This window comes from Opisthocomus hoazin, chromosome 7 (assembly GCF_030867145.1).
Source record: "Opisthocomus hoazin isolate bOpiHoa1 chromosome 7, bOpiHoa1.hap1, whole genome shotgun sequence".
In the NCBI taxonomy this organism is placed as follows: Eukaryota; Metazoa; Chordata; class Aves; order Opisthocomiformes; family Opisthocomidae; genus Opisthocomus; species Opisthocomus hoazin.
This window is the reverse complement of record NC_134420.1, coordinates 26,613,385-26,639,361: the sequence shown is the minus strand read 5'-3', so window position 1 is coordinate 26,639,361 and position 25,977 is coordinate 26,613,385. Positions and strand designations below refer to the sequence as shown.

Genomic DNA, 25,977 nt, shown 5'->3' with positions numbered 1-25,977 from the left:
TCTGGCTCAGGGAAAGGACAGGAGAGAGAATTACCTGTTCCCTTGTCCAGTGTCCTCATACTCTAAATGTACTTGGTGCGGCCATTAAGAGCTGTAATGTCAATATAGCTTTTTTTCTTGTCAAAGTTTTGAACTTAGATGCAGAGATGATTAATTAAATACTCCAGCTGATCTAGGTGACAGGCTTTACCTTTGTCCTGTAGTACATGCCCCTCTCCATTCTTCTTGCCTTGTTCCTGGTATCAAGTTGTGTCTCCCTGGACTCCCAATTTCTTTTTCCCTTAACATGCTGTCTGCCATTGACTCTCCCCTAAATGTGGCAAGGCTCCAAGATACCGTAGTGCAAGTGACTTGCAGGCCAATGTATCTACTGCAGGGATAGAAGCACTATGGGGTGGCCAACTAGGAGGCAGCCAGCCACTTGGACTAGATGGATGCCATCTGGTTTCCTTGTCAGCACCTATCTGTGTGCTGATCAAGATGCATGAGCTATCTGACTGCTTGGCTCTTCACCCAGAACGTACGTACTGTTTTTTTAACTCTCGTGGAGAGCTAAATGTCTCATGTAGCCTATCTGCTTTTAGATTGTATTTTGTCAGTAGTATGCAGACAGTGGTTTTCATTTTGTTTATTTGGATCACATTTAGGGATTGTTGTTCAGAATACACTCTATCTTGTCACTATATCCTGAAGAATTTTCAGGGCTTCCTTCATTGTTGCAAGTCACACTTTGATACAAGACCCTATAGAGTGTCTCTGTCTCTTCCCCGCTCCCCCCCCCTTCCCAATAAGTTTTTTGTTAAAAAAAACCAAATGAAAGACAAATCAAACAAAAAAATAAATCAGAGAGAACCAGTCAGCCACAAACCACTCATTAATTCCTTTGAGGAGGTGGGAAGAGACAGCATAGAAAACACTACAGCTTCTCCTGACCATCCAAAACAATTAGATTCTTTGACTCAGGCAGCTTAATGAAAACTGTGGCTCAGTGTCCTGTCCTGTCACAAAGAACCTGTAAGTACTTTTGATTGCTCTTGTAATGTGTCTTCCTCTAGAAACAGTGCTTGTGGTTAACATTTTTACTATTAAGTAGCAAAGTTCAAGGACAGAAAAACTGCAGTGAACATGGTGTGTGAATGTCCATGGTTTATCTTGTGCCCTTGAAGAGATTAATTTTCTAATATCTGACACATGCTGATCCCAGAAACATTCCTAAACATTCTTGTTTTCCCTCTGTTATCAACCTAACATAGCTTATCTTATTATCACAAAAAAATAATGAAAAAAAATCAGTGGTTTTCATTTGTTTTTTCAGATACCTAAGCATAAATGCTTACATACATTGGCTGAAATCTGTGGTTGTCCTGAGATGATGAATGTATGTATATGCATGGAAGGAAAAAAGGCAGCACGCGTGTGAGGAGCTGCTAATGGCATCGTATCTCACACAGTCTGTGTTCTCTCATTATGCAAGGTTGGGTAAAAGGGAGGTGTTATTAGTGTCATGGTATAAACGTCTTTTCATATCAAAAGTGTAGAGATATGGTCAGCAGCTGCGTGTATTTTATGGCAGAAGATTCCTGCAACAATAATTCTCAAAAACATGGTTGTTACCAGGAATTAATGACTGAATTGTTAGTTAATGCCCTAGGTAGAACAAAGCAGGATCATTTGTGTCCTACCTAGCTAGTCAATAAATATGGTAATGACTGTGTTAAGGGGAAGGGCTGTTCGTGTTGTAATCATGACCACCATTGTTATGATAGAAATCCAGTCTATTCTTGCCTGTTTGTGTTTCTGAAGTCCCTCTAACCTGTGCATCTCTTTTGGAAAACTGGTTCTTTGTCAAGAAATAATTGCCAACTTTGTACGTTAAAAAGAAAAAAATAAAAAAGTAGAAAGACCTTCAGGCAGGCTTTAGAGAATACAAATTATCCTGCTGTGGAGAAATATCACTGTTTAGACAAGTATTGCAATTTTGGAGAAAAAAAAAATTAAGGATGGACCTGACTGGCTGAGTGGCCTAATACACTCTTCTCTCACTGTCTCTGTAGAAATTTAATGCAGATGAGGGGTTTTATTTGACACTGCTTGGCTAAGTTCATCAGTTTCCCTGAATTTATAGGACATGAATGAGCAAACCAAACCCTCATATTTTAATATAATTCACTGGTTTCAAGACCAGTACTAGAATCTAGGAGTTTTGTAGGACAGATCTGGTGGAGATGCTGTCAGTACCTGTATCTAAGGCTTATGGGTTCTGGGATGGGGCCTGCAAAGGTTCTGCAGCACTGAAGTCACCATCTTGCAAGCTAGCGTTTGAATTTTGTAGCGAAGCTGTATGTTGCGATGAGGAATAGAATCACAATATGAATGTGAGGGCTATTCTGTGTTGAAATAGATTTGAGGTGAGTCATGCATTAGATGAAAAAAGAATTAAGAATAGTTTAAATTTCTGTATTGCTCTTTTACTATTAATTTAGTAACTCTGAACAGATTTAAGAAGATAGCAAGGGAAGACAGCTGATGAACACTGGGAGAGAATATTAAGCAAGCCAGCTCTATAAAGCTTGTATACGTCTGTTAATATTAAAATACTGTGTATGTTGTTATGTTTCTGAATTACAATAGAAAAAACACTTGTTGTAAGCCCTGTGCTGTAAACTGTATTGTTCTGCAAGACACCCCTTGTCCCCTTGTTTCTGCTCTCTTGACTAACTTTTCTTTACAGAGAAAGTGTTTACTAACAGTTGGTTTCCTTGTGTGGAGGAAAAGGAAATACTTTTTTTGTCAGTGGACTGTATCTTTTCCCTTTGTTTCCGAGGGTCTTGTTTATATTGAAAATGTTCCTTGTTATATGCTATGCTACCAGAGTCTTAATCAATTTATGGTCCCCAGCCATGACCCCTTTTTAACCCTTGAGAGACTTTCCAGGCTCCTTCAGCATCTTGATGTTCATTTTTATCATATCTTTTGGAGATAATTGTAAACCATTGTCTCTTTCACAGAAAGTTACTTTGCCCAATTTTCCTCTGTTAAATTCCTCAAGTATTCTAGATTGATTTCTAGACAATTATCAGATATTTTCATATTATTTCAACCATTTAATGTATTTCCTCATGTCAGAAATGAAAAAATTTCATGTGTTTGCTCATATCCAAAAATGAAAATAACTAAAAACCCAGAAAATCAAGTCAGAGAAAACAGGAGAGACATGATGTGACTGTCATCATAGCAGTTATCTGCTAAAGCACATTAGCAATTGCTTGCAGTTGGAACTACTCAGTTCTGGGTGACCATCACAACATTCCCCTTAATTGTTTTTGCTTATTCTCTAAAACTTGTTTGACAGCTGAATGTTTTAGTTTCCTGACAGCTGATAATAAGAATTAGAAAAGAGAGGACTGATATCATGCTCAGAAGGCCTTGCAGAACAGTGGTGAAGTCTGCCATGGGGAATACAAACTCTGCTGTTGAGATACTTAGGAGACCCTAAAGGCAGTGAAGGGAATAGGAAATAACAGGGATTGCTATTATGGACTTGGAGTTGGTTGATTAGAAAACAAAGATGAAGACTGACATGATTCAGAGATGAACAGGATGAAGATTGTGTGGTGGGAATGAATAAGAGAAGTGAGAAGTACAGCAGAGGATGAACTGAGAAACTGATACATCTGTTAGCATTTTGAGGATATGGGATGTTCCTGTTTTGGGGAAAAGCAGAAGGGACATAAATGGGATATGCAGTACTGTGATGGATAAGAATAAAAATAAATAGGCTATGGAGCGAGTGGAGAATAGGATGTCTGCTGAGAATTAAAAGGCTTGTAGAAGTTAGGGACTCCCTCCATCATCAGCAAAAGGCTAGCAAGATACTATAGCTATTAATTATACAGACTGTATAAGCAGACACACAGAATAGAAAAAAAGAAAGCAAATAATTCTATGGACAGAGTCAGGGCCCTTTCATTTCTTTCATGTCTCCCATGTTGCATGTCCTGTATCACTTGAGAAGGGAGGTTCTGGGATTTCTGACATGGAAAAGGCCAGGACAGATGTGTCCAGAGGGCTGAAGTGCAGGGGCAGCAGGGAGCTTGTCAAGGGACCACTGTGTGTGCAATGAACTTGGCTTTCAGATATTTTGAATGTTTGATTTCTCTGGAAATGTTTGTCAAGTGTATAATTTTTGAGCACCTCTCAAACAGTAAGAAATTTGTTCTAAGTGATGCACAATTGGTACCTTTCACCGGTACTTTCATGCAAAGATAGCATTTCTCCTACTGATGTGTGTGTATGTTTTATCCTATTTGTTAAACCAAAAGATCATTAGTGATGTCCAGCCATTGAAAAATTTAAGGAGATGTTATAGTTTGGCTGCGGCTGGCAACAAAAGCGCCACACAGCCGCCCCTCCCCCCGCTGGGGTGCGGAGGAGAATGGAAAGAAACAGGCAGAAACTGGTGGGTCGGGATAAGGGCAGTTTAACAGAACAGCAAACAAAGGGAACAGGAACAACAATGATACAGATAAGGAGAAAACACAACACAAACCACACAACCAGAGAACCTCTCTCCCGGACCAGACTGCCGCCGCACTCTCCTGAGCCGCGAGTGAGTTCCCCCCGCCCAGCTCCCCCCACCAGAACCCAGCATGACGGCACATGGTATGGAATACCCTGCTCTGTTTGGCAGGTGGGGTCAGCCCACCCACTGTGCCCCTTTCCTGGATTCCGTTGAAAATTAGCCCTGTCCTGGCCGCAGCCAGGACATTATCCACCCCTTATTCCATACCATCTACATCATGCCCAGGTCCCCCATTGTCCAGTTGATCACCACCACTTCTCCTGTCTCCAGATATCATTCCTTTAATCTATGGATCATCACTCTAAAGTGTCTGTTGAGTTCATTTAATCCATGACTTCGGGCTTCATCTGTCGTAATGGTCTTCCGTGGCAGGAGAGGTGATGTGTGGTGATGGGCGGTCACTTCCTGCATCCGGAGCTCACGGCTGATGTATCTGGTGCGGCCCGTGCCCACAGTATGCAGGTTGGAGATGTTGATCTAGATGAAGTTGCTGGGTGCCAGTTGTTGAAAACCAGGTCCAGTCCCATCATCACTGTGTTCTGCTAGGTTTTCATCAAAAAGTCCATCTTCCTTTAATCTGGACGATTCTTACTATGATACTACTGGTATAACATAGAACAATTATAACAGTGATAACAGACAGTGACAGGGTTATTTAACAATTAACTTTATACAATTTATTTATGAACTATTCTCATCCAAAATCAAATCCCCATGAGGTACACATCGGACTTCCCCATCCTTCCGCGTTACCCACCAGGTACACCCAGGTCCTTGAGCAAAAGCAATCCCGCGAATGGGCTTGCCTTTGCCCGAGGCAGCACTAACCCAGACTGGCTTCCCTAACATGTGCACTACAAGGACTTTATCCCCTTCTACGGGGCGCTGAGGTTTTGACTGGGCAGGACCAGCCCGGTTGGTGGACCCTCTGGTGTTAACCAACCAGGTGGCCTTTGCTAAATGGGTATCCCAGTTTGTGAAAGTCCCACCTCCCATTGCCCTCAAAGTGGTTTTTAGCAGCCCATTGTACCGCTCGATCTTTCTAGAGGCTGGTGCATGGTAGGGGATGTGATACACCCACTCAATACTGTGTTCTTTGGCCCAGGTGTCTATGAGGCTGTTACGAAAGTGAGTCCCGTTGTCCGACTCAGTTCTTTCAGGGGTGCCATGTCGCCACAGGACTTGTTTTTCCAGGCCCAGGATGGTATTCCGGGCGGTGGCATGGGGCACAGGGTAGGTTTCCAGCCATCCGGTGGTGGCCTCCACCATTGTGAGCACATAGCGCTTGCCTTGACGGGTTTGTGGCAGTGTGATGTAGTCAATCTGCCAAGCCTCCCCATATTTATATTTCATCCATCGTCCTCCATACCACTGAGGCTTTACCCGCTTGGCTTGCTTGATTGCAGCGCATGTTTCACATTCATGGATAACCTGTGCAATAGTGTCCATGGTCAAGTCCACCCCTCGGTCATGAGCCCATCTGTATGTCGCATCTCTTCCTTGGTGGCCCGAGGTGTCATGGGCCCACCGAACTATAAACAGTTCACTCCTGAACCACTTCAATCTTGGCAGCCTGATCCACCTGGTGGTTGTTTTGATGTTCCGCAGTGACCTGACTCTTAGGGACGTGGGCGTCCACATGACGGGCTTTTATAACAAACTGCTCCAGATGGGCAGCAATATCTTACCACAGTGGGGCAGCCCAGATAGGTTTGCCTCTGCGCTGCCAGTTGTTCTTCTTCCATTGCTGCAGCCACCCCCACAATGCATTGGCCACCATCCAAGAGTCGGTGTAAAGATAGAGCACTGGCCAGTTCTCTCGACTGGCAACGTCTAAAGCCATCTGGATGGCTTTCACCTCTGCAAACTGGCTGGACTCACCTTCTCCCTCGGCAGTTTCCGCGACTTGTCATGTAGGGCTCCATACAGCAGCCTTCCACCTCCGCTGCTTCCCCACAATGCGACAGGACCCATCCGTGAACAGGGCATATTGTTTCTCATCTTCTGGCACCTTGTTATACAGTGGGGCCTCTTCAGCACATGTCACCTCCTCCTCTGGCGATGCTCCAAAATCTTTGCCTTCTGGCCAGTCCATGATTACCTCCATAATTCCTGGGGGACTGGGGTTTCCCATTCGGGCCTGCTGTGTGATCAGCGCGACCCGCTTACTCCACGTAGCATCGGTGGCATGATGCGTAGAGCGGACCCTCTCTTTGAACATCCAGCCCAGGACCGGCAATCGTGGTGCTAGGAGGAGCTGTGCTTCAGTGCCGACCACTTCTGAAGCAGCTCAAACGCCTTCATATGCTGCCAGAATCTCTTTTTCAGTGGGAGTATAGCGGGCCTCGGATCCTTTGTGTCCCCGGCTCCAGAACCGCAGGGGTCGACCTCGAGTCTCCCCTGGTGCTTTCTGCCAGAGACTCCAGGTTGGGCCATTCTCCCCGGACGTGGTGTAGAGCACGTTTTTAACATCTTGCCCTGACCGGACTGGACCAAGGGCTACGGCATGAACTATCTCCCATTTAATTTGTTCAAATGCCTGTCGTTGCTCAGGGCCCCATTCAAAATCATTCTTCTTCCGGGTCACGTGGTACAGAGGACTTGCAATTTGGCTGTAATTTGGGATGTGCATCCTCCAAAAACCCACAACACCTAAGAAGGCCTGTGCTTCCTTTTTGCTGGTTGGTGGAGACATAGCTGCTATTTTGTTGATGACATCCATTGGAATTTGACGGCACCCATCCTGCCATTTTATTCCCAAAAACTGGATCTCTTGCGCAGTTCCCTTGACTTTACTTCGCTTAATGGTGAAACCGGCTTTCAGAAGGATCTGAACTATTTTCTCCCCTTTCTCAAAAACTTCCTCTGCTGTGCCACCCCATACAATGATGTCATCGATGTACTGCAGATGTTCTGGAGCTTCACCCTTTTCCAGTGCAGTCTGGATTAGTCCATGGCAAATGGTGGGACTGTGTTTCCACCCCTAGGGCAGTCGATTCCAGGTGTACTGGATGCCCCTCCAGGTGAAAGCAAACTGTGGCCTGCACTCTGCTGCCAAAGGGTTGGAGAAGAATGCATTAGCAATGTCAATTGTCGCATACCACTTGGCTGCCTTTGACCCCAGCTGATATTGAAGTTCTAGCATGTCTGGCATGGCAGCACTCAGCAGTGGTGTGACTTCATTCAGGCCACGGTAATCTATTGTCAGTCTCCACTCTCTAGTAGATTTTCTCACTGGCCATATGGGACTATTAAAGGGTGAGTGAGCTTTGCTAATCACTCCTTGACTCTCCTGTTGACGGATCAGCTGATGAATGGGGAGAAGGGAGTCTCAGTTAGTGCGATACTGTCGCCGGTGCACCGTTGTGGTTGCGATTGGCACCTGTTGTTCTTCAACCCTCAGCAACCCCACAACGGAAGGATCCTCCGAGAGACCAGGCAAAATGGACAGCTGTTTAATTTCTTCCGTCTTCAAAGCGGCTGTGCCAAAAGCCCACCGATACCCCTTTGGGTCCTTGAAATACCCTCTCCTAAGATAGTCTGTACCAAGGATGCACGGAGCCTCGGGGCCAGTTACAATGGGGTGCTTTTGCCACTCCTGCCCAGTGAGGCTCACTTCAGCCTCCAATACACTCAGCTCTTGGGACCCCCCGTCACTTCCAAAATGCAAATGGACTCTGACCCTTGGAAATCTGATGGCATTAAAGTACACTGTGCACCAGTGTCCACTAGAGCTTTATACTCTTGGGGAACTGATGTGCCAGGCCACCAAATCCACACTGTCCAATAAACGAGGTTGTCCCTTTCCTCCACCTGGCTGAAGGCAGGGCCCCTCTAATCCTGGTCAGAGAATTTGCTGCTCACTTGCTGTAAGAATGACTTGGAGGTCTCCTCCAGAGGATCAGAATCAAAATCAAACTGTCTACCTGGTATGGAGAGCTGACTGCTGGAAACTGGAGCTGCATTTTTCCTAGCAGAATCCCCTTTTGTGATTGTTTTACCTCGCAACTCACGCACTCGTGCCTCTAGGGTTGAGGTAGGTTTTCCATCTCACTTCCTCATGTCCTCTCCATGGTCACGCAGGTAGAACCACAGGGTGCCCCGTGTTGTGTAGCCTCTGTATTCTCTCTCCTGAGCAGACAAATGCCTGCCCCTAATAGCTGAGATGCTGGCCTGTACAAGTGGGGAGTAGGACATATTCTTTTCGAGTCGCTTGACCAGTTTCTCCACAGCTGAGACAAGGGAGGAAGAGAGACTTTCCTCATATTGCCGGAGCCTGACAGCCACCTCATCCACTGTTGGTGCGTCTTTACCTTTCCAGTCTACTATTGCCAGTGAGTTGGCATATGAGGATGGTGCACTCCTCACAAACTTCCTCCACATAGATGCTGTGCACTGGACTTCATCTGGGTCTGTGGGTACCTGCTCATCGTCTGTGTCATAGTAAACGATCTCCCGCACAGCTAATTCCCTCAAGTACTGAATACCCCTTTCCATATTGGTCCACCAGCCAGGATAGAATACAAAATCGTCACTGGAGGGGTACCTGTCCCTCACGCCTGAGAGAAGTCTCCTCCAGAGGCTGAGGACTTGTTCCTTTTTCCCAATGGCCTTGTCAATGCCCCCGTCCCTGGCCAGGGATCCCAGCTGCTTGGCTTCCTTGCCCTCTAATTCCAAGCTGCTGGCCCCGTTATCCCAGCACCGCAGCAGCCAGGTGACGATGTGTTTGGCTGAAATCTTTCCGCATGTCTCGCAGCTCGCTCAGGTACAGGGACCGGGTGATGATCTCTGTCTCTATCTCCCGCGATGACCCCGGCTCATTGTTATCCTTCCTGGAGCAATCTGCTCTCTTTGCGTCTTTCTTTAGTGTTACAGGGGCAACTGCTACTGGCACAGGTTGGTTATTGGGCTCAGCCGCGATGCCTGCAGCTGCAACTGGAGCCGCTGCCGTGCCCACCGGGACAACCGGGGCCACCCCTGCGATTGTGGCAGTGGCAGCCGTGGTGCCGGTCAGGGGGGCTGTGACTGCCTGCTGGGCTGGAGGGGCTGCAGGGCCGGCTGGGGGGGCAGCGCCAGTCGCAGTGCCTGCCGCTTCGTTTCCCCCCCTTTCCCCTGTAGAGCATTCAATCAGGTTGAACAGGGCTGGGTAGGGGTGGGCCAGACCCCAGCACATTGCTGTGATCTGTGTCTCTCTGGAGTTCCCAGGGTGTCAGCACATTTTTTCAGATATTTTACCAGATTGTCCGGATTCTGTACTTGTTCAGGGATGAGTTTCAAAGACACCGGGGGTGCCCACTGCTGTAGACACCTGCCCATGCTGTCCCACACACGCAGCCACTCACAGCTATCCGGCCCCGGGCAGGTCTCTACATGATGTTCTTAACTACTTGTTTAACCCTAAACAAAACCTGAAACCCATTCAGGAGGCATAACAATAGGATTGTGCTGGCCTGAGCATCCCACAGGTACTCGAAATTCTCAGAAGCCTAGGACTAGCCTGAAGGAGAGAGGGGGGTGCGAAAGAGTGGGGGGAGGTATCCCCTCCGGTTTTCCACACAGATTGGGTTCGATTATTAACAAATTCTAAGACATAGGATCCGAGGTACGGAAATGACCGCAGTGCCGCATGCAAATACAAGCCTAATTTCATGCACAGTGATGTTATCATGTCATAAAGCTATATCGTACAGTAGAGCAAAATCATAATCCTGATCCTTTTCCCAGCCATGATAAACAGCATGGCAATGAACACACTCAGGAAGTACGGATTCAAATACCAGAGCCATCTGATCCAAGTCAGAAACATTTTTACCGGCGACTGTTTAACTAACATAGTAAATGCGTATGATAAATTTTAACAAAATCTAAGAAAGCTGTTTTAACACATGCTGCTCAGCCCTGCCGTTATCCCCGCCCCATGCTTTGGTGCCAAATTTAATGTTATGGTTTGGCTGCGGCCGGCAACAAAAGCGCCACGCAGCCACCCCTCCCCCCGCCGCGGTGCGGAGGAGAATGGAAAGAAACAGGCAGAAACTGGTGGGTCAGGATAAGGGCAGTTTAACAGAACAGCAAACAAAGGGAACAGGAACAACAATGATACAGATAAGGAGAAAACACAACACAAACCACACAACCCAGAGAACCGCTTTCCCGGACCAGACTGCTGCCGCACTCTCCCGAGCTGCGAGTGAGTTCCCCCCGCCCAGCTCCCCCCCACCGGAACCCAGCATGACGGCACATGGTATGGAATACCCCCAGGTGGGGTCAGCCCGCCCTGCTGTGCCCCTTTCCTGGATTCCGTTGAAAATTAGCCCTGTCCTGGCCGCAGCCAGGACAGGAGACATCTGGAAAGATAGGTCAGAACAGTCATTTCCATTTTAAAAGTCTCAGTGGGAAGATTAGCCAAGAGGTGAGATTAAATTCACCTATGTTTGTGAATTGGAATTTGAATGTCGGGTGAAGCAGAGTTGTAAGTTGCATAGATCTGTGGTTATATTAATGTAGTTCTTTGTTTATTACGGCTACCATAGAAGTTTTATAGAGCTAATGGTAGGGTAATATTTTTTTTCTCTTTGGTCAACATTTTTCATCCAAAAGATTGGGGAGAAAGAAATCCAAGTGCAGAGGTATTTTAATTTTAGTGCTCTGCATGTTTTACATCTTCCAAAGTGGAAAAATAATTCAGTGCCTCATGGTACATGCTTTGCGTTTGAAAGCCTACTTTAAAAGGGTAGATTTGGAAGGCTTTTTGAATGACATTTTTATTCATACATTACTTGATGTCAGTGATGTGTGTGGTACTGTTACGCAACTCTGTCAAGATCAGCAACTTGGATAGCATATTTCTGTTGACATTGTAGTGGCCTTTTTTTTTTAAACATCTTCGAGTTTGGCTGATGAGGCTGAACATCTAAAGTTCTAGCCATACCTAATGAGAACTGCATTTGCAGCACCTTTTCAAACTGGCCTCTTAACTGGATGTGCAAGTTGCATTTATCCTACCACCTCATATTCAGAGTCAAGGTCTTTACTTCCTTATCTTTTGTTAAATTCACAATATCTTATTTGGAGATGGTATCACTCCCTTTTTGTAGTATGCAAAGGACACTGAAATCTTTCCTGTGAATCTGTGCATGGTGTGATAGGAAAAAAACCCAACTAAATGTAGTTTTTCATCTAAACATGAAAAAGAGGACGTACATGCAGTAAATGCAGGTTGGAGTGTGATAGATGAGAGGCTGTGATTCTGCAGGGAGGTTTAACTTGTTATTATTAACAAAAACATGCTAATCTTCATGAGAGGAAAATTATTACAGGTAGAGATTTTGGAGACTGCAAGGATAGCTGTTTTACCTGAGCTGCCTTGGAAGTCCTGTGGGCAATGAGGTAGCCAGCAAGGATTTCAAGTTTGCTTAGACTCCAGTATTTCTAATCTGCTTACTTTATGATGGGGTTTGATGCAATAACATACTTTCCCTCAGTATTGCAAGCTGCTCAGTTTGAGTCCTTACAATTTATACTTTGGCATGAGAAACTAGAAGAATGCTGTCTCAGCTGTCCCATCACAGTCATTTTGCTTCTCTGTGTAAAAAAGAGAGGTTAGAGAGGTCTGCTGAGAAGGTTTCACTATAAAATAGTGGCAAGGGTTATATTACTCATGGAAACAGCAGCATGAGGGGAAAAAAAAAAAAAGATAGAGAATAAACTTTTCCCTGTCCTTTCAGAGTAACCTTAGCAAACCCAAATCTAGGTAGTCTTCCAGTAAAGCCTGGAGCAGAAGAACAGTGGAGTGTATTGCCCTTTGACAGGTTATTAACCCATCCTGACAATGAAGGGCAGCCAGAGGTAGAGGCGTGATGTGAAAACAGATTTTAAGAGAGTTACAGTGCAAAGTCTTGTGTTAAAGGAAAGGGAAGGAGGTATGTGCTGTCCTTCTCTACTAATTTTGTTTCAGGAACTTCACAAACAGCAGTAGCTATTCCTTCAAAGATATAGGTTCTGTAGGAGTAGACATATGCAAAAAGATGAGCATGGTTGAATAATGGAGAAGTGACCAGGAACACTTGTAACTGAGAACTGGTTGAAAATCAGGATTCTTTCTCTCAGTTCTGAGTTGGGTAGGTTTATGGCAAAAAAGAAACAGAGGTTTGTTGTTATCTTTTGTCAGACTATTTGTTGGTTTTCCTAAGTTCGAAAGTAGTGGCCTGCAGCAGTCTGAAACCATCTGAATTGCGGTTTAAATGTGTTCCTTTCATGTGCAGAACAAATCTAAAGGGCTATTTCTGGTTAATTTGTGTTGATTCTAAATTTCTTATGAGCTATCTGATCTTGACTGAATGGATAGTAATTTAGTTATGTGTACAATTCTTGCCAACTTAAAATTGTATTATATCTAATTCCTGCCCACATACTTCCTGCCCAGACTTGCCTGCTTCTGGATTACTATGAATTCATAGTTTTGATGCAGTGCCCCTGAATATGGTGTTGAAAATATATGCTCTCAAATGTTCACATCTGTTAGTCTTTCAACCTTTTAATTCTCCCCTTCTCTGCTGTCTCCCCCAAAGAGCCCTCTGGAATGCTGTTGTGTCAAATGTAATTTGAACAATAGCCAATAGACCTTGCTGCATGTTACGCCGTTATGCTTCTTTCTGACTTTATTACCCAAGAACAAGCGTTATATAGAATTTAGGATAGTTAATTGGTATTGCTGTCTGCTACTGTGTCACAGTATGCTGGAAAGCAGGTCTTTGCAGAATGAACTTTAGAGCTTGCCACTGTGGCAATACTTGCAGTATTACATTCACAGGATCTTGATAAAGAAATTTAGTGATTGGTTAGTTATGGCTCACAGTGATCTGGAACAAGTTCTTGGTAAAAAAAAAATAAATCAAACTCAGCAGTTTTGGTTTTGTTAATCCCCTGTCTTTTGTGAAATTACATTGTGAAAAGATGTGTTTGCTGATGGCTGCATGAATTCATTGCAGAGCTTCATGTAACTTCCTGAGAAATTCAGTGAGGGGGAAGGTGTTGGAGGTATTTCATACATACTCTTTTCTTAGGAGTGTTCAAAGTTGGTGTCAGTTGCATAGCAGATTTACATGTCAACTTGCTCTTTTAATTGGTGGTTGAACATCTTCTAGATCCAAAAATGAGTTTGAGTGACTGCTTATATTTACCATACAGGAATAAATCAGAGCTATACATACACATGAAATCTGAGGACCTCTTTCCTACCCCTTAATTATGGAGCATATATAAGGTAGCCTTCTGTCAGAAAGCCTGAGCACATATTATAAATAAATATTGCCTGGAACAGTGATAAATAACACTCTTAGCTTTTAATGCATAATTAACATTGAGTAGTAGCTACTAGCACAGCCAAATAATTATGCCACATTTTAAGACTATTTTTGTCTGCTTCAGCCACACAGTCAAGCGGTTAAAATATGGCCAGTTCTTTGGAGTTTGGCATAGTAATTTTTAGCTGCAAATTCTCAGTGAGCTCTTTAAAAATCTAATTAGTAACAACCATTAGTATTGGCTTATTTCTCTTCTTTAGACACTCAGTAAGCAGCATGTTTTTGCAGGGTGAAGTCCTACAGCATAATCAGAATACTAGCTTCAATGATTCATTTTCCTCTTCCACCTGAACCCAGAGCACCTTAAATTACCCAGTGGTGTAAGTTGCAGTTATGGGTATCTCCCAGTTAGGTACCAGACTACTTTCACGTCCTGATACTCTGTACGTGACCGGGATACACCATCCTGCAGTAAGAGCTGGAAGCCCTCACTAGCTCTCATATTTGGTGGGGACCTGTACGAAGTGGTCTGCTTAGAATAAATAAGCAGAAGAGAACGATTAGCTGAGGCTTCCCATGCAAAATCTGTCTGAGGTTAGGTGAGAAAACTGATCTGGGATGTTAGGCAGTTCAGTTACTCTCATGAGTTTCTCCTCAGTCCTCTACTTGAACACTTCATTCGGTCACCACATGCAACCCGGACTGATCCAGAGGAGCAGACTACTAGCTGCAGGATGATGTAAGGTACGCAAGTATACAGTCATAGAGCTGTTTTTAAAATAAAACCATACAGCTGCATTTCTGGTGATTTAGCCTGTAAGATGCCTAAATGTTTAGTGTGGTGTCTAAATTTAGAAGCCTTTGTGTGCCTTTGTTTCCTCGTTTACAGCAAGTGTTACCTTGTGTGAATGTAGTTGGGTTGACCTGATTAAATATTGCAGAGTTCTTGGAGATATTTTCCCGAAAAGGTTTCAGTGAAAGCAGAACAGAGTTGTAGCAAGATGCATATCTTTACTATTCTTTGATTCAAGAACTATGCAACAAAAAAATGTTGCATGCACTGGAGAATGCTAGCTGCGCACCGAATTTTATGTGAAGCCAAATTTGTGCTCAATACCTGCATTTTGTCAATATTTTATAAGTAGCTTTTATGATTTATATTATATTCGTATATTAGTAGTATATTTGATATTGTTTTTGCAAATTGTGCACATATTACGCAGCATAAGCCCACGGATTGCCTTATGCTGCAGGTCTAGGAAACAGGAAATATTTCAAATGCTAATGAGTTTATTTTCAAAATATTTTTTTTTCTGATGCAGTCAGAAAAGACATAATAAAGAACTTTCAATACTAAATAAAAGTAGAATACTTTCAAGGTTACTTATGACTTCTTCCCACTTGCCTTTTCTAGATTTAGTGTCAGATAGATTCTAGATATAGTGTGTATAGAAACAGATCTTCTATCTTTTAGGGTTTTATACTTTAGTGACACAACGTGTCTCGTATTTATGAGGTTTTAGATTTATATCAAATAGTAATTGTCTGTTTTGATGATCTTTGGTTCTTGATTGAAGAGTTGATTTCCAAAATAATCAGATCTTATTCGAATTCGACTAGATGTATTTTTTCAGTATTGAGTTACCCTTCCTCTATATGTATATTTCTTTGAGATTTTATTCTGTTCAAATCACTGTCTAATGTGTATATACTTCCAAGGTTGTCAGTTTAGAGTATATATTAATCTTTGTTCCTTGTTATGTGTAACAAGTGTTTTTGGTTCCTTAAAAATGGTAATGATAAATCACATTTCTCAATGTAATATTACCAGGGGATTTATTTGATATATATCCCTACTATGTAGTTGAATTTTGTATATTCATAGAAGTGGTGTAATAACTGTTGGACATCCTGGGACATTGTAGTGAAGAGTTACTGAACATGTACTTAGTTTTTTGATTATTATTTTTTTTAAACAGTGTTATTTTCCGGGTAGCTTTGAAGCCATGTTTTCACATGAGCATATATTATTCTTATTTTTATGGTACATTTTTTTTTCTACAAGCTCTCTCATGCTCCTTGAAAAGTTTGAATTGTCTTTCTGTTATAATCAGAAATTGAGTCAAGCAGGCCGAGTTCAATTTTCTCACAAGGCAAAACTTCTACAGTAAATACTTAGCCTGATGATCAATTCATAAATGAATGCACAACTTAGTTCTCTCTCCAAATACGTCTCTGTGTAGATTATTTTAAGGATTTATTTTCTCCCCTACACATAAAAGACAGGAAGATAACTCATTTGAGTGTTCTTCTGTCTTGTCACTTATACTATGCAAAATTTCTGGCAGAGATCGTGCCTTACACTTTGTTTAATCCCATTTTTCTGCAGTCGTTACTGCTGTTTGGTCTGCAAGTGTATTATTTTGTATTTTAGAAAGAGGAAATTGGGAGCCTTGGCAGTACTGGGGTGAATTCTGAACACATGATACACATTGCCCCTTTTTTTCTAATTGGGTGGTACTGACTGAAAACAAATAAAGAAAATGTCCTGAATTGTCAGTGTTTATAAACAGAACTGCAGCAGAAAGTAATCGAAGAGCAGCAGCTATCCAGCGCTTACTGGCACCATTGGTACCTGCAGTTTTACAGCTTGTGATCCCCCCTTTCTGGTACAATATACAAAGTTCCCTTGAGGAGATCTTTTGTGGTAGAGTTAGTAAGTCAAGCTCAGCACCGTTTTTAAAGTGGTGCTTTTCCCTACCTGCTTCATCATTTCTATCCCAGCCGTTTTGGTTTTAGCATGGAAAAGGTGTTTGAACACTTTCCCTATTCTTCCTTGAATGTGGCAACTCATCTGTTTCTGACCACAGCCTCGCGTTACTGGAGAGGAGGGCAATGCATTTGCCTGAGTTATTGTCTGATCTGCTGGCTCTAAGACTGTCTAGCCAGGCATTCTCAATCCTCCCCTCACCCCCCATTTCCACCACTTAATCTCTTTATAGGACACTTTGTCCTTTTGTCCTTTCCCTTGCTTTGTTTATCCAGACAGGTGATGGGAGTCACTCCAGCAGGAACACTGCAGGCAGATTATGTCCCAAGTTCATCATGGAAGGCTGAAGCGGTGGCCTTGAAAAACATCTATTTCATTTCTGTTCCCTGCTGTGGATCCAAGCAATTTTCCCTGCTGTAAAGCTCTATTTGCTAATGCAATCCAATAACTGATATTTCTGGCCTGAATTCATCCTTTCTGGAAATAGCCCCTTTGCCTTCAGTAGAGCTATTTTAGGGATGGATTTAGTCATCTAACTTGTTAAATCATGCTCCTTTCTCTTCCTTGATTTCCTCCTTTCCCACAACGAGAAATCTATAGCCCCCTCTCTTGGGTCAGCACTTTATTTTCAATGTGAAATACAAGTCCTGGCTCCAACGCAGTGATAAACCATAGGAAGAGAATCTGTTATATTAAGGATTAATATTAAGTATTTATTCTACCACTGAGTAGGAGGAGTTGAATACTGGAAGGTCTACTATTTTTGCCAAAATGTGTTTTTTACAAGAAGATGCCAGGCTAATAATGGGTAAGATTGCTTTTATTCAGTGCCGTACTTTGAATGTCAAGAGACAGCAGAAAATCAGGAGGGGAAGGAGGGGAGGAGATGCATGTGGATTATGCAGCTGATATCCAATGGACCTGAGAGAATTTGAGTAGTAACTGGAAGCTGACTTACCGTGAGTTATTTTGTCCACGTAAATTCTTGACTTTTCGTGTCTGCAAAGCTATTTTGCCAGTTCTAGTAATGATTTAGATTAGCTTCCTTATTGGTAAGTTCTGTTCTGTTGCTGCTATGGAAATGTGCTCTAAAAAGAAAAAGGTATAATTATGAATCTGCACTTTTATCAGTCCTTTGAAGAATAACAGGCTGTTCAGTGCATGTTGGAACACTGTTTCTGCATCCACCTCAGAGGAATTCAAATTTGAGAAGAACAGTTTTGGGCATTCTGTGCCCAAAATTTGCATAGATTAGAACAGAGTTACAGCAGCTATCCAGAAAACTACCCAGACTGCTGAGATACCTTCTGGGGTGTCTGAGGCCTCTCTTGTGCTTAATTTTTTTTCCGGTTCTGAACAATGCATGTGTAAGACTGTGTCATACATTTGCAAATATATTAAATGTTAAATAAGTATATTAAAACTAGATTATTATATTTAATATTTAAAATTAAAATAAGTAGCTTAAAGTATTATGGAAGTGATACAGACCAAAAAGTGTGGGGTTTTTTTTTTAATCACAGAATCACAGAATGTTTGGGGTTGGAAGGGACCTCTGTGGGTCATCTAGTCCAACCCCACTGGCGAAGCAGGGTCACCTACAGCAGGCTGCACAGGACCGCGTCCAGACGAGTCTTGAATATCTCCAGAGAAGGAGACTCCACAACCTCCCTGGGCAGCCTGTTCCAATGATCCCATCCATTAAAGTTAGCTGAGGCTGATGGCCCATAGGATCTGCTTGTGGCTTCATTAGCAACAGTCATAGTCTATACAAAACATAATCAAAGAACTGTGGCACATGAAGCTGAAAAGAGAAACACCAGTTACTGATACTGTGTCCCTGTGGATAAGCTTTTGTTTGTGTTTCAGGGCATGGAGTGATCAGTACAAAGTGCTTATGATAAAGAAACCAAAAAATGAGGTTACTGAGGGATATGCTATAGTTCCTTGATTGGTCTTCCTGTGTTAATGACAGCTTTTGAGGGCTTAAACTGAATGAACGCTCTGAAATGTCATTTCAGAGACTAAATGTTGTCAGCAGTAGAGGCTATGCAACAAAGAGATGAAATTAAAAGGCCAGGACCAGAAAAGAACTCAATGGAAAAGCAAAGATACAATAGCCAAACTACACTACACATAAGCAATAAATGAGGTTTGTGTCTGTTGTGGGTTTACGTGTCAAGGTTTTGGTAGCAGGGGGGCTATAGAGGTGGCTTCCGTAAGAAGCTGCGAGAAGCTTGCCCCATGTTCTGATAGAGCTAATGCCAGCCCAGCTCTAAGACGGACCTGCTGCGAGCCAAAGCCAAGCCGATCAGTGACAGTGGTAGCACCTCTGTGGTAACATATTTATGAAAGGGAAAAAAAAAACAACCTGCAGTGAAACGACAGTTGAAAGAGAGAGGAATGAGACTATGTGGGAGAAACAACTCTGCAGACACCAAGGCCAGTGAAGAAGGAGAGGGTGGAGGTGCTCCAGATACCGGAACAGAGATTTTTCCCCTGCAGCCCGTGATGAAGACCATGGTGAGGCAGATTGTCCCCCTGCAGCCCATGGAGGTCCATGATGGAGCAGATATCCACCTGCAGCCTGTGAAAGACTCCATGCCAGAGCAGATGTATGCCTGAAGGAGGCTGTGACCCTGTGGGCAGCCCGTGCTGGAGCAGGTTCCTGCCAGGACCTGTGGACCCATGGAGAGAGAGAAGCCCTTGCTGGAGCAGGTTTGCTGGCAGGACTTGTGAGCCCATGGGGGACCCACGCTGGAGCATCCTGTTCCTGAAGGACTGCACCTCATGGAAGGGACCCACGCTGGAGCAGTTCATGAAGAGCTGCAGCCCGTGGGAAGGACTCCTGTTGGGGAAGTTTGTGGAGAACTGTCTCCCATGAGAGGGACCTCATGCTGGAGCAGGGGCAGAGTGTGAGGAGACCTCCCCCTGAGGAGGAAGGAGCGGCAGACAACATGTGATGGACTGACCGTAAGCCCCATTCTCCATCTCTCTGCGATGCTCAGGGGGAGGAGGTAGAGAAGCAGGAGAAATTAAGTATGGGAAGAAGGGAGGGGTGGGCGGAAGGTGTTTTTAAGATTTTGTTTTATTTCTCATTATGCTACTCTGATTTGATTGGTGTTAAATTAAACTTTCTTTTCTCCTCAAGTTCAGTCTGTTTTATCTGTGGTGATAATTGGTGAGTGATCTTTCCCTGTCCTTATCTCAACTCTCAAGCCTTTCATCATATTTCCTCTCCCCTGTCCATTTGAGGAGGGGGAGTGATAGAGTGGTTTTGGTGGGCACCTGGCATTTATTCAGGCTAAACCAAAACAGCATCCTCTTGCTTCCTGCTGCCTAGGTACTTTGAAGGGTGTGAGGTGCAAAATACGAGTTCCTAAACAGGGGTCCAGTAAGATCTGGTGAACTATACATGGCAGATCTTTGTCTGTGTCAAAAACAAAAGGCCTTGTGGATAAATACATGGGGGAAGGATCAGCAAAACGTCTGTAAATTGAATTGTGCTGTACAAGCGTACTGGAATCATCTGAAGGAACAGCAGTGTGGCTGATAATTAATCATAGTATCATTAAGGTGGGAAAAGACTTCTAAGATCATGAAGTCCAACTGTCAACCCATCACCACTATGCCTGCTAAACCATGTCTGGAAGTGCCGTATCTACACATTTTTTTAAACACCTCCAGGGATGACGGCTCCACCACTTCCCTGGGCAGCCTGTTCCAATGCTAGGCTACTTTTTCAGTAAAGAAATTTTTCTTAATATCCAAACCTCCCCTGATGCAACTTGAGGCTGTTTCCTCTCGTCCTATTGCTAGTTTCTTGGGAGAAGAGACCAACACCTGCCTCACTACAACCTCCTTTCAGGTAGCTGTAGAGGGCAATAAGGTCTCCCCTCAACCTTCTCTTCAGATTAAACAATCCCAGCTCCATCTTCTAAAGGCTTGTGAGAAAGCACTTAAGGAAGCAAGGAGCAGAGGAATAAGAAGGGAAGTCCTTGAATGGGTGAATCGGTGACTTAAGCATGGGCGATATAGGGCAGGAACAAATGATCTGTTCCGTAAGTCACCAGTGGAGTTCCAAAGATATTCGTGCTGGGAACTGAGCTGTCCAGCATATGTAACAATGTGCAGCTGGTGGAGTAACAAAGCTTGTTGATGGCTGTAAATGGAAATGCTAAATTTAATTTGAAGAATTGGAAGAGGACCTTATGCAACTCAATAGCTGCATAATAAAATGGAAGATGAAATTTGGTGCAGGTAAAGGTAAGCTTCTTCACATGGGAAGAGTAAATTTTAAAGTCTTATATGAAATGATGAATGCTGAGATGATTTTTAGTAGTCAGAAGCAAGACGTGTGAGATTATACTATAGAAAGTCCCATAAAAGTATCAGCTCAGTACCTGGTAGCAACTCGAAACAGAAAAACAAAGTAACTGTTAAGAATTGCTAGAAAACAGACAACTCATTGTGTCACTGTATAAATCCAGAGTTTGCCCATATCTTGGATATTTTATATTCCCCTAATCACCTAAACCTTTAATATCTAAACATGTGTCTGAGCTGTGAGTGGCTAGAGGTTGGGAGATAATAGAGGAAGTGCGACATGTGATTGCTCACAACTGGTTCATTCTGATGAGACCAACTTTTGACCACTGTCTGAACTGGGCTGGAGCATTTGGGTTGAACCAGTATGATCAATCTTGCATTCCATTCTTATGGCACAGTAGAAAATATAAATAAAATGTCAGCTGACTTCTATTTCTGTCATGTTACGTTTTATTCTTAAAATTAGGTAATTAGTTTCTCTTCAGCATATGTGCTGAGTCCATTCTTTAGCACTTCACAAACAATAACATTTAGTATCTTGAATTTGGGAGCTCCTCTAGCAAATTGCCATGTCTAACAAATTACCATGTTTTACTCATTTTTTGCCGCAGACATAGAAGTATTTTATTCAAGTTTGTGAAATAACTACATCATGCATGCAGATTGTTTTAAAAGCTATTTTTCTTCATTATTCTCTGTTTTTTATTCATCTTGTTTAGTATATATCACTTTTGGTATCTCCATCACACTATGAGAAAATTTCCTTTGATGTGCTCAGCACTTTGAAAGCTGGACAGGAGAGAAGGTTAGAAGTTTCATCAGGTATCTGCTGAGATCTGCTTGTTTAGAAACTGAGGAGTACTGACCAAAAAATTGAGGCTTTTCCAGAAGGAGTTTTTTGATCTAGTGTGCAGTTGGTTTGCTTTTAGGGGTCAAGAAAACAACATACAGCACTAACATTAGGTTTAGAGCAACAATGTTTTTCTTTAGCTATACTTCATGTGTGAACTAAGGAATGGAAAAGTCACTTTGCACAAAATAAAGTGTAACATGGACCACGGCAGGACTGAGACCCATCTGTCACCTCTGCACACTTTCATATTATGTGGTTGAAAACACTAGAACTTTCTGCGTGCTCTGTAAAAGCTGTTGTTGCTTCTTGATCTGCTTTCCATTTGTACTGCAAGGCATACGGTCATAATTTTACATAATTTCAGACTCAGCAAGTCTGGTGACTTGAAACAAAACACGTGACAGATCAGAATAGTTACACTATTCGTTATCAGTGCTATTAATTACAAATGCAGCCACTTCTTTTCCTTACCTTTCAATACATATGTATTTCTGTGATTGTCATAGTTCTTTATAAATATCTGCTATTTTTAGCAAACAATATTCAACTAATGACGTGAAATGAACCGTTGAAAATGAGCAATTTATTTGCTTTGGTTATTTGCTGCTTGGGGTAAGGTTGCTCTCTACGTAACTTGGTTATTTTTTTTTAATAGATGTCTGAAAACTTTTTAATCTTGTGAATGATGAATGTGGTGATGTAGAGTCAACTCCTGTTCTGATTTCTAGCTGTTACGTTTTTAATTTATTTAAGTTCTTATCATGTGCAATTCTCTAAGTATTCCAGTTTGAATGTAAAAAACCTGGAGTTGCGCAGTGCTTTTACCAGTGGTGGAAAAGTAGAGAAGTGGTAGGGAAGAGCACTCCTCAGGAGGAGGGAAGGAAGTCAATGGAGTTATGAATGGGAGAAGTGTGTACAAGACAAGCCCTCCACCAAGGAGATCCTACACAGTGACAAGATGCAAGAACTCATGTTTTGGACTACGGAGACTCACTTTAACAGTTGTGTTTGTATTTTACATGTAGTGGATTTACACAAGACCCTGTAGTGCTGCAAAGTCATACCAAGAATACATATACAAAATGCTGTATTTAATCTCTTTTATGTCTGCCTTCTCTGTCATACCTTTTCTGATCACTACTGCTCTCAATTAATACACAACTGTTACAAGAACGAGAGTTAGATTTACTTAGCAGTTCATTGTTTACTAGATCTGTTAATTTACTTTATCTGGCATATCATAAATGGAAGATTTGGTAGAATTATCTGATGGATTTAGAAATGAGAAGGGATTTTTATCCCCCCCCCCCGCCGCCGTTCTGCTGGCACCAAGGTTTACAGCACAGAGCACTGCTTCCATGGGCCTCTTGGAAACGAACTTAAGGCATAACAGCTTATGGGTGATATGACGATTTTCAGAGACATTATGTTAAAGATAAAATGATAAATTATTCCTCCTCTGCTGCGGAGAAAAATCAGTAATTGTACAAAAAACGGAAACAAAAGCACATGACATTCAGAGGCAAACTAGGGAAATGAGATCTAAATATCAGCACTGTGCAAGTAGTAACTATGCATATTTTATAGACAGACTGGAAAAGCATAAAAACCAACGTCCTGAAGTAGCCATGTTAATCGACACTTTTGAAAGGTTGCTGTGATCTGCATCTTCTATCCATATTCCTATTATTTTGGTAAATAGTAACGTTAAAGGTGAATGTCTTAGTGAGATTCCGCTTGTGTTTGAAGCAGTCTTATGCTTTTGTCTCCTGACTCTCTGACCAGCATCCTGGCAGTCTAAAATTATGTAAAATTGTTTTTTAAAAAATGTTAAACTTATGTGTGCAAAAGCCAGTGGGCTATTAGACAATTGTAAAGGTGTGGAATGTGAATAGAGATTTCAGATGTTAACTGAAACTGGCAAATGTGATCGAGTAGCAGAAGTCTATTGTTAAAATTAAAATAGGTTTAACTGAGACAGAATACGTCTGATAACAAGATGAGTGTGTGCATAGTGGCCCTCTATGGGGAGTTGTACATACTGTTGGCTTGTGGAGAGGAAACTGTACTCAAGAGATGTGACAAGATCTTTTGTTGTGATGTTCCATGTTGAAACTGTGAATCTGGGAGTAGCCGAGAAGTGAGCTTCCACCTTTCTACCAAAATGCAGAGTGAGGGTGTTCCTTCCTCTTCTGTTAGACCTGGAGCCATGTGCTAACTCACAAAAGTGACTGTGAACCATGCCTTTAGCTGGATGTTTGCATACTGCACCATAACTTGGTGCTAATCCTTTCCTTTATTCCATTGGCACGCTTTTTTTTCCCCTTCTGTCTTCACTGGAGCTGCTGCGCTGGGGCTTCCAATGTGCTCTTTAGGGAGGAGTCGGAGACAGGTGGCAGAAGCTCATTGCAATGCAAAGGTTCAAACCCTGCTATGTGCAGTTTATAAGTAATTACGTTCACGGCTGATGGAAAATTACCAATCCATGTCAATTAGCACAAGATTGATTTTTATTTTTTCCTTTTGTTTCTTTTTAAAGCTTGGGAAGTTCTAAAAGAGGCAGCAGCAAAGTTTACTATGTTATGTGCAGATTCATGTTAAACTATGAAATATGGGTCAGCATGCAATTTCTGGTACAATTGTATTCTCCATTACCAAACTGGAGGCTTCATTTATGTGCTGAAAAACATGATAACAAATTAGGTGGGTGACTGCTCCGAAATACCAGAGAGAAAACATGGAAGAGTGCATCTGGGAGGTGCAATGAGGAAATACACGTTATAAAATAAATGTCTCCATTTTAGTATTTCCACCTACTCTCCATATGGTGATACCGTGTGGTTCTTTTTCTCATTTTTGCCTGCCTTCGTAGTTTCATACTTTTGAGAAAAGGAATATTTAAGAGAATAAAAATACGAGGAAAAGCAATTTGTCACGCTGTCATCTACAAGCTGTAGTTCCTGCAGACACTTTTGGTAGAAGGTTAACTTTCAAATTTTTCTGCCCTTGGGCTTTGTGTCTTTTTACGTATGTCCTTAAAAACACAACTAATCTTTTTGTATTGCTTCCTTGTCCACTTGATCAGAAACGGTAATGAAGTAGTAATAACGTGGGAATTGCCTACAAACTGTAAACAAAGAGTGGCTTTTATCAGAACATTTTGTTATGGAAAAGAAACAGTGAACTCTGGTATTACTGACAATGGCTGTAATGAAGACAGGTCTAACCAACTGCATTCCTTGCATGCACACGCAACTTTTGATTACTCTGTCTGCACCTTTCAGTGTTTCTACTAGGCAGTTTCCAAACGCTTTCTAGGATTTCCTAGTGTTTCTACATACATCCAAAATTTTGTGGGAGATGGTTTTGGCAACCTTTTGCTTCCTCTGTGTGCAGACTGCTAGGAAAAGACCATCACTCCTAGAACACTTCAAACTCTGCCATCTGTCTTTTATACTATTAACTGAAATATTTTGGCTATAAAACTACAGTCTGGCTCAAAGAAACCAATATAAAAATATCAGCAAAAGAAATAGAACAATGTTAAAGAGAATGTTAGGAGGGAAAGGAATAGAAAATGTTGGGGGAGGGGAAACGGGGAACAACAGAGGAATACAATGAAGAAAAAAGGCACATGAAGAAAAGGAGTCACAAATTACGTGTTCCTGGAATGAAGTAATTTTGAATGAACAGCAATCAGCTGTAGTATCTAAAACCCCAGCAGACAGGGATGCCTGTGTTTTATACAACAGAGTTATTTTTCTCTAGTAAAAAGCAAGCAGGAGAGGTGATTTACTGAAACCATGCTGTCACGCTTCCTTCTTTTTTGCTTTCTGCCTCCAACTAGTTTTTTCTCTTTTTCATCTCCAGAGGTGAATAAGTCGTGACTTCTCTGCAGGGACTCCTCTCCTTTTATTTTTTAATAAAAATACCCAAATAAATCCTCATTTTGTGGTGGAGATATCTCAGCAGAAGTTTGGGGATGTTGATAATAATAGATAATAATAATATCAGTAATCCAAGTGACAACTGTAGACTTCAAACCTGAGCATTGGACCTCTGGAGTTCAGCCATATACACCTTATAGATATGGTTTGGAGTATGGATAGTGGTCTATGTTGTCCTGGGTTCGGCCAGGACA

At 42.4% G+C, this 25,977-nt stretch overlaps 1 protein-coding gene across 14 annotated transcripts in view; it reads left to right on the top strand.

Annotated features, from left to right (window-relative positions):
* Nucleotides 1-25,977, top strand: part of LRRC4C (leucine rich repeat containing 4C) — a 566,727-nt gene that overhangs the window by 157,271 nt on the left and 383,479 nt on the right. The window contains exon 1 of one of the 14 annotated variants that reach the window (XM_075426773.1): nucleotides 14,610-14,628. The exons of the other annotated variants lie outside the window; for them this stretch is intronic. The gene's annotated coding sequence lies outside the window, so the exon portion shown is untranslated. Of the gene's footprint in view, nucleotides 1-14,609; nucleotides 14,629-25,977 lie in introns of those variants that run through there. 14 annotated transcript variants of the gene reach the window in all.